This window comes from Onychomys torridus, chromosome 16 (assembly GCF_903995425.1).
Source record: "Onychomys torridus chromosome 16, mOncTor1.1, whole genome shotgun sequence".
NCBI classification, from domain to species: Eukaryota; Metazoa; Chordata; class Mammalia; order Rodentia; family Cricetidae; genus Onychomys; species Onychomys torridus.
The window spans coordinates 63,494,537-63,502,605 of NC_050458.1; positions in this window are offsets into that span (position 1 = coordinate 63,494,537).

Consider the following 8,069-nt stretch of genomic DNA (forward strand, 5'->3'; position numbering starts at 1 on the left):
GCTCAGCGGTTATGAGTGTGGACTGTGTGGACTAATCTTGCAGAGGACTCAAGTTCAGATCTCAGCACTCATGCCGGGAGGCACAACCGCCTGTAACTCCAGCTCTAGGGGGATCTGAAGCCTTGGACTTCCACCTACATTTACATGCACACACATACACACACACACTCACACACACACAGAGAGAGAGAGAGAGAGAGAGAAAGAGAGAGAGAGAGAGAGAGAGAGAGAGAGAGAGAAAGTCTTAAAAGTAAACAAAAATAGACAAATGATAAGTGCTACAATCACCATCAAATGAGGAATGGATTTGATGACGCGTCTGGGGGAGAAAATCTATGTGGCCTTGTCAAGAGCTGTCTCTTGGAGGAAGTGACAGTGTATTACATGGTGACCCAAATGAGAGGAGTCCTCCACGCAGGGCATCTGGGTAAAGAGCATTCTAGGCAGGAGGAACAGTTAATGCAAAAGCCCTCTGGCAAGAGCCAGCTCACTGTGCTCTAGGAAGACTAAGAAAGCCAGTGAGGCTGAAGATGTAGGAGATGAGGTCAGAGAGGCAGGCATGTCCTGGCTGGTGCAGGAGCACCCAGGCCAGGGAGAGGAGTTTGGATTTCACTGGGGGGGCGGGGAGGAGGGCGGGGAGTAATGAGAAGCCTTCGGGAGGTGTTAAGCTTGGAGTGGCACATTCTGATTTATGGTTTTAAAAGATCATGCTGGCTGCTGGGTGAAGAATGGGCTGTGGGATGAAGGGATTGGAGGGGAACCACGTAGGAGACTATTATAGTGGTCCAGCAGGAAGAACTGCGGCTTAGGCAAGGACAGCAAGAGTGGCTGTAAGAAAATACAAAGACGGGGCCTGGAGAGATGGCTCAGTGGTTAAGAGCACTGGCTGCTCTTCCAGAGGATCCAGGTTCAATTCCCAGCAACCACATGGCAGCTCACAACTGTCTATAATCCCAGTTCCATGGGATTCGACACCTTTACACAGGCATGCATTCAGACAAAACACTGATGCACATAAAATAAAATAATTATTTTTTTAAAAAAGGAAGTACAAAGACTCAAGCAATGTGGAATCGGAGCACTATACCTGCTGTGGTTCCTTTGGTAACATTTATTCGTGTCAAATAATTATCAACAAGCAAATACTTGTCGGGCCCCTACTCTGTGCCAAGCATGGTTCTGAGAACTGAAATACCAGTCCCAAAGGAGAAGCTGTGCTCCATTTCCTTCTGCCCAAGGGCTGGCAGAGCGTGCCTCACCCTGCTAGCCTTGCCCTGCACTCCAGGACTAAACTGGGTTGGATGGGCAGAGGTGGGGAGTGGGGTGTTTACAGGTGGAAAATTGATGTAATAAAAAGAGTTCAAAGTCCTCTGGAGATCTCAGAGCAAAGATCAGGAGAAGCCAAGCTCCACAGTCGGGAGAGCCCCAAGCACCCACAACTAGGAGAGTGTGTAACCAGTGCCAAGAGAACAGAGAAGCCTCTTGCTGCTCATACTGCTGTTTATTATCTCTGAGTTCCCACAGTCTGACAGAACCCCACTCAGTCCAGATTTTCTTTACCTTCATCACTGGTTTTTGCTGCCTCCTGCCTCGCCCGCCTGCCCTCCCTCCGCCCCATCCCTTTGGTAAATTTGATAGTCTCTTGTGCCCTCTGGTGGCATATTGTGGGCATGGCTACACTCAGCTGTCTCAGTTTCACTAGTCAAGTTAATTTGAAGGCCACTAAAGGAAATTCTGAAAGAGCTGGAATGTCATTGTACTGGGGTATAGGACTACACCAGTTTCCTAGAACTGGAGGCAGGATCTAGCCCCCTGTCTACTCGATACACGATGTCAGAATCGCCTTTTGTCTATGAGTGGAATAAACCATTTTGAGCACTTGCCAGTTAGTCTCAGTCACCAATGTGTTCAGAGCCAAGCTCTGATATGTGGATGTTTCCACCCAGAGCTTTGAATATGGAGCTGATGACATCAAGTAGGTCAGTTAGAATCCATGTGCTGTTGGCCCTGAACCACTTTCATCCTTCTGCTTCTGCTTAGTTTTCAAACCTGTCACTTGGGCTTTTCCAAGCACTGAGTATCTCACTAGCACCCTGACACTAGCTCCCCATCTCCCATACTCCCATTAGTTGGAGTCCGCTTCTAATTTGCAGCTAAGAAGGTGCCTGGGGTGCTGGACAATCAGGCAAGTTTCTTCAGAGAGGGAGCTATAACCTCCGTGTGCAAGGCCATTAAATGAGTGTGTGTTATGTATTGCTGTTCATGAAATCATCACAGATTTAGTATATTAAACCCATATTTATAATTAAATGGTCCTGCCCACCAGGAGATGGAGTATGACTTACTAGGGTGCTCTGTCTTAGGGCAACAGAGTGACAAGTAAAGGGTCACTGGGCTCATTGGTGGCTAGAAGGATCCAATTCCATGCTCATGTGGTGGTTGATAAGATTTAGTGTTGTGGCAGAGAAGTGTTACATTTGTTTCTGCTGCATGTGTTTAATGATGTAAGGATGTGTTACATTTGTTTATTGCTACATTTGTTTACTTGTGAAAAGGTGTGTTGCTGTTTCCCCTTGCCTGCCTAAAGCACCTGATTGGTCTAATAAAGAGCTGAACAGCCAATTGCTGGTCAGGAGAGGGCTAGGCGAGGCTAGCCGGCAGAGAGAATAAATAGGAGGAGAAATCTAGGCTAGAGAAGAATGAGAGAAGAGAAAAAGGAAGATGAGGAATGAGGGGGAAAAGGAGGGGCATGCCTGGGGCAAGAAGCCAAGCTGACACCAGCCAGTCAGCCAGAGAAGCAGTGAAAGTGAGATACACAGAGGAAAGAAAAATAAAAAGCCCCAAGGCAAAAGGTAGATAAAGAGAAACAGGTTAAGTTAAAAGAGCTAGCCAGAAACAAGCCTAAGCTAGGCCAAGCATGTAACAAGCATTTTCTTTTGGGCCACCAACCAGCTCTTAAATCATGATGACACAGAGACTTCTTTATTAGTTATAAATGTTGGGAGGAGCAGGAAAGAAAGAGCATCTCATTTCTTCCTTGAAGTCCTTTAAGCTTTTTAAGTCCTTCCCAAATCTAAATCTGTTGTAGTAAGTGTTCTATTGCTGTGAAAAGACACCATGATCAAGGTAACTTATAAAAAGAAGCATTTAACTGGGGGGCTTACTTACAGTTTCAGAGGGTTAGTCCATGACCATCATGACAGGAAGCAGGTAAGCACAGCAAGGAAGCTATAATCATGAATATTACATCCTGATCTGAAGGCAGAGAGATACTGGACCTGGCATGTGCCCAGAACCCACCCCCAGTGACATACCTCCTCTAACAAGGCCACACCTCCTAATCCTTCCCCCAAAAGTTCCACCAATGGGGGCCAAGCATTGAAGTCTATGAGCTTGTGGTCATTCTCATTCATACCACCTCAAAACCCATCCAAATGAACCCCTCTTACAAGTGGGGAAATGAAGACACAGGATACTGTGCCGGGACAGAGTCCAGGGCCATGTGCACGGCAGACAAGCAAACACAGATGAGGCAAGGAAAAGAAGGAGAGGGAGAGAAAGAGAGGAAATTGTCCTGAAACACTTGGCTGGTGGAATGACACATGCCTGCATTTTTCTTTAAAATGCTGGGAGCAGTGAGAAGACTACAGGCCATTCCCCTTTTGTTCCCCAGTCTCCCTGACTAGGAAGCCGCTGAGGGCAAAGTTAAAATAGCTCTTTTATCGAAAGTGATCCAAGAAGCTCGCTTTATATGTAAGAGCCAAAAGAGACCAAAAGGAATGCCATTTAAAAGGCCCAAACCCCACTGTATAAGCTCCAGATCTGAGTTAAGATCTGAACACAGATACCAGAAACCAGGTGTCCCCTGCTCACATCCGGCACAGAAGTTAGAGGGTCAGACACTCAAGACAGGATGCTATTTTCCATTGCTTTTGACCCAGGTGGACCTCAGCCTTTAGTTTAGGACATGCATTCCAGGGGAGGGCTGGAGAAGGGGAGGTCACTTTGGGGCTGGGCTTGGCTCAGACAGAACCAAAGGTGGCTACCTCTTGGGAGGGAGGAATCTTCTGGAGGTGGGATTGTCTGGTGGCTGTTTAGCCCCAGGGTAAACTCAGAACAATGGCTGCCTTTCTTTTGTGGGTCTCTCCTAAGCCTCCAGAGGTCCCATAGTTCTTCCTGGCAGTTCTCTTCATTTCTCTCCTGAGAGGAACATCCTGATTAAGAAAAATGCTGCGCAGGAGGCCTTGACCAGAGGATTAAATTCAACAGCACCCAAATGGGCAAACGGAAATCAGAGGGCCTCAAAGGGATTGAGTGGGAAAGACACAATGTCACCGAGGTGATATTTGTTCCAGAAGTGTTCAGCCTGAATCCGATCGTGGAAAAACAGATGGAGGGGAGGGGCTTGGGCACTTCTAAGGCAGTTGGCTGCACACCCCAAAAAATATCAGTGTTGGGGAAGAAAAAAGATGAGGGCTAATAGTTTGAATGGAAGTAGAAGGACATAACACTTGATCTGGCCCCAGGTTTGTTTATGTGTTTTGTGTGAATGAATGTTTTTGCCTGAGTGTACCTCTGCGTGTCAAGTACATGCCTGTTGTCTTTCTGGGTAGTCAGGAGAGGACATTAGTGTTCCCAGGAACTAGAGTTCCTGACACTTGTGAGCCACCACATGGTTGCTAGGAACAGAATCAGGTCCCTCTACTTAGGAGACTGAGGCAGGAGGATTACAATGTCTAAGACAGCTTGGGCTATTTGCTGAAACTGTCTCAAAACAAATTGAAACTTAAAGAAAGAAAGAAAGCAATGGCCACAGTGCTCTGCAGTAAAAAGCTTTCCTAGCAACGCATGGGGTTCTAAATTCAATCAGTATGGTATGGTAGGGAAAGAAAGGAAGAAAGAGAAGGGGGGAGAGGGGATGGGGGAAGGGGGAAGGGAGAGGAAGGGAGGGGAGGAGAGGAGAGGAGAGGAGGAGAAGAGGGCAGAGGAGGGGAAGGGAGGAGAGGAGAGGAGAGGAGAGGAGAGGAGGAGAAGAGGGCAGAGGAGGGGAAGGGAGGGGAGAGGAGAGGTAGAGGAAGGTAGAGGAGAGGAGAGGAGGAAGGGGAGAGGAGAAGAGGGGAGGGGGCAGAAAGGGAGGAACCCTCGCTGTAAAAGCATGGTGACATTCAGGAACTCAGTTGGTGTCTGCTCTCACACTCATGTGGTTCAGCAGAACCACGCATCTGGAAGGGTCAGCAAATGCCAGAACTCTGACAGCCAGTCTATCTAGGCAAGACGTGTATGCATTCACTGTGTTGTTCTGGCCGTTTCTCTGTAGGTTTAGAAATGATCAAGATGGGAAAATGCCACGTTTCCAAGTTTGGATACCAGCATGAGAACACTCCGAGTGAAGGAAGTAACAGAGTACCATGGTCTCCCTAAACTTCTTGTTTCCCAGAGAAGTATAATTGGAAGTGTAGGGTGACATCCAGGTACCACCAAACCAGCATCACTGAACAGTGTTTATTTAGAAATGATCCCATTTTGTCATCCCCGCCCCACACCAGTTTGTTATGAAACTCTTTGCAATTTTATTTACCTTCTTAATATTTTTACAATTGAATTGAGTGTTTTGTGTTTTTATTTTATTTTATTTTATTTTATTTTGGTTTGTTTGTTTTGAGACAAGGGTCAAATAAGGCTGTCCTCAAACTGGCCCTGTTGGATGACCTCGAACGGTCCTCCCCCTCCCGAGAGCTGGAGTTATTATAGCCCAATGCAGCCCAGCAGGTACAGCTGATTGGTTTTCACTGCATGGGGCCATCAGAATATTCTAGTGCTTCCTGCATTTCTGAGTCCTAATGTGTCCCCACACCACCCCCAGGCAAATGGACAGGAGGAGCTGGGAGTCAGGGGAACCAGAGAGCCAAACAAGGAGCCTGCAAATCTGTGGAGAAGCCATTTCGAACTAGCAGCAGTTGCCAGGGAAGCTATCAGGAGGAGGGGGCTCCGGGAGAAGTCGCCAGTGAGTGGACAGGATCCACGCTTCAACCTTTTACTATTATTTGTTTGTTTGTCTTACTCCAGTATTTGTTTGTTTGTTTGTTTGGTACAGGGGTTAAATACCTCAAGGTGAGTTAGAGTTCATGAATTTCACTGTTGATTTTCATTCTGAACTTTGTGTTAGGTAAAGCTGTTTAGCTGTTTATTTCCTGCGTGTTACAGAAGACACTCTGGACACATAACAATGGCGTTGGGTGGGGAAAGGGATGAGCAGGGAAAACACAGGTCCAAAATTAGTCTGCGGATTTGAAAGGTAAAGATGAGTACCAACCACAGAGGGCAACACTGCTTACAAGTTTTGTTATCTTTAGACTTAATTGGATGAAGGTGGCCTGTACTTTTCACACCAGTTTAGGCAAATAAATTTCACTATGGCATTTCCACATGGGTTTCCAGTGGAACTGCTTGTGTGATGTGATGAGCGTGGATGGTCACATCCGGCACACAGCCTACACTGAGTGTGAACTCTGACACAAATGTAGACTTTCCAGTAGGAGTGGTTTATCGTTGAGTTGTTGGGAGTTGGGGAGGTTGTACACAGGAGTACAGGAATTCTGTTTCTCCCTAGTGTTACTGTGAATTTTGTTGAGTCTTAAGGGTTTTTTATATGTACGTGTGTGTGTGTGTGTGTGTGTGTGTTATATATATACATGTGTGTGTGTGTGTGTGTGTGTGTGTGTGTGTGTGTGCAGATAGCCCATGTAGGTGAGAAGGCATCAGATCCTTTGAAGCTGGAGTTGCAATCAGTTGTGAGCTGCCTTGTGTGGGTGTTGCAAATCAAACCTGGGTCTTCTGCAAGAGCAGCAAGAGTTCCTGACCACTGAGCCGTCTCTCCAGCCCTTTTGCTCAGAAGAATAAAATGTCTGTTTTGTTTATGTTAGTGTGAAGAAGGGTAGCCAAGTGATTAATTCCAAGCAGGGAGCAAAGGGAAGCTTGAGGCTGTTAAAAATCCTGGGGAAGACAGAGGGGAGGGGATTTGCCTTCACACTATTGTTGGTAGTTTTGGTTTTGTTCTTCAGAGCTGGGGGTTGAACTCAGGGCCTCCTCAGCACATTCTAGGCTCCTACAAGCATCTCTGCAAGGGTCCCCTTCCTCTGCAACAGCAACCTCCGCCTCCAGGGATTCAGACATGGGTGTGACCCTATGCTCTCTGTGTGACCTGGACCTAAGGATTACTTCCTAAGGCGTATAATGCACCAAAAGAGGAGGTATCCCTTTCAAAATTAGGTCACAAAAACCTGTGGCTTCTACTTGCATCCACCACAAACTGCCCCCTCACCCTAACCCCAGGAGTAAGCTGCCGTGTTATGGTGGGAACTACAGAGATTCAGATTGCCAGGAACAAATACACCCTGACAACAGCCTACCAGGACCCGAGGAAGGTCTGCCACAGACAGTAGATATGCCTGTCGACTGCATGCAAGGGGTATACAATACAAGGCCTTTGACTGGGCCCTGAGGAGATTTATCCGCATTTGTAAAAGATAGTTTGGGGTGAATTAGGTATTGACTAAGAATAGATGTGGTGATATATTGTGTACCCTAATAAAATTACCTAAAGATCAGAGACAAAGGAACAAGGCACCGCCACATTTCACCTCACCAACTCCATGAATCCTCTGACTGCCCCGAGTCCTCATCTGAAAGGTTCCAGCCAAAAGAGCCTCTGGCTGAAAGGGAGGCTTCTGCCGAAAAGCCTTTAGTTCCTGTCTCCTCAGCCTTAGGTACCTTTCTCTGCCCAGACATCACTTCTTGGGATTAAGGGTGTGTGTGCTTCCCAGTACTGGGATTAACAGTGTGAGCTCTGGCTCTGCTTTCTCTCCTAGACTGAGTTAATCTCCTGTAGTCCAGAGCGGCTTTGAACTCACAGAGATCCAGCTCCAGAATGCTAGGATTGCAGGTGTGTGCCACCACTGCCTGGCCTCTGTGTTTAATCTAGTGGCTTGCTCTGTCCTCTGATCTTCAGGTAAATTTTATTAGGATACACAATATATCACCACAAATAGATAAAATAAAAATTAACAAAG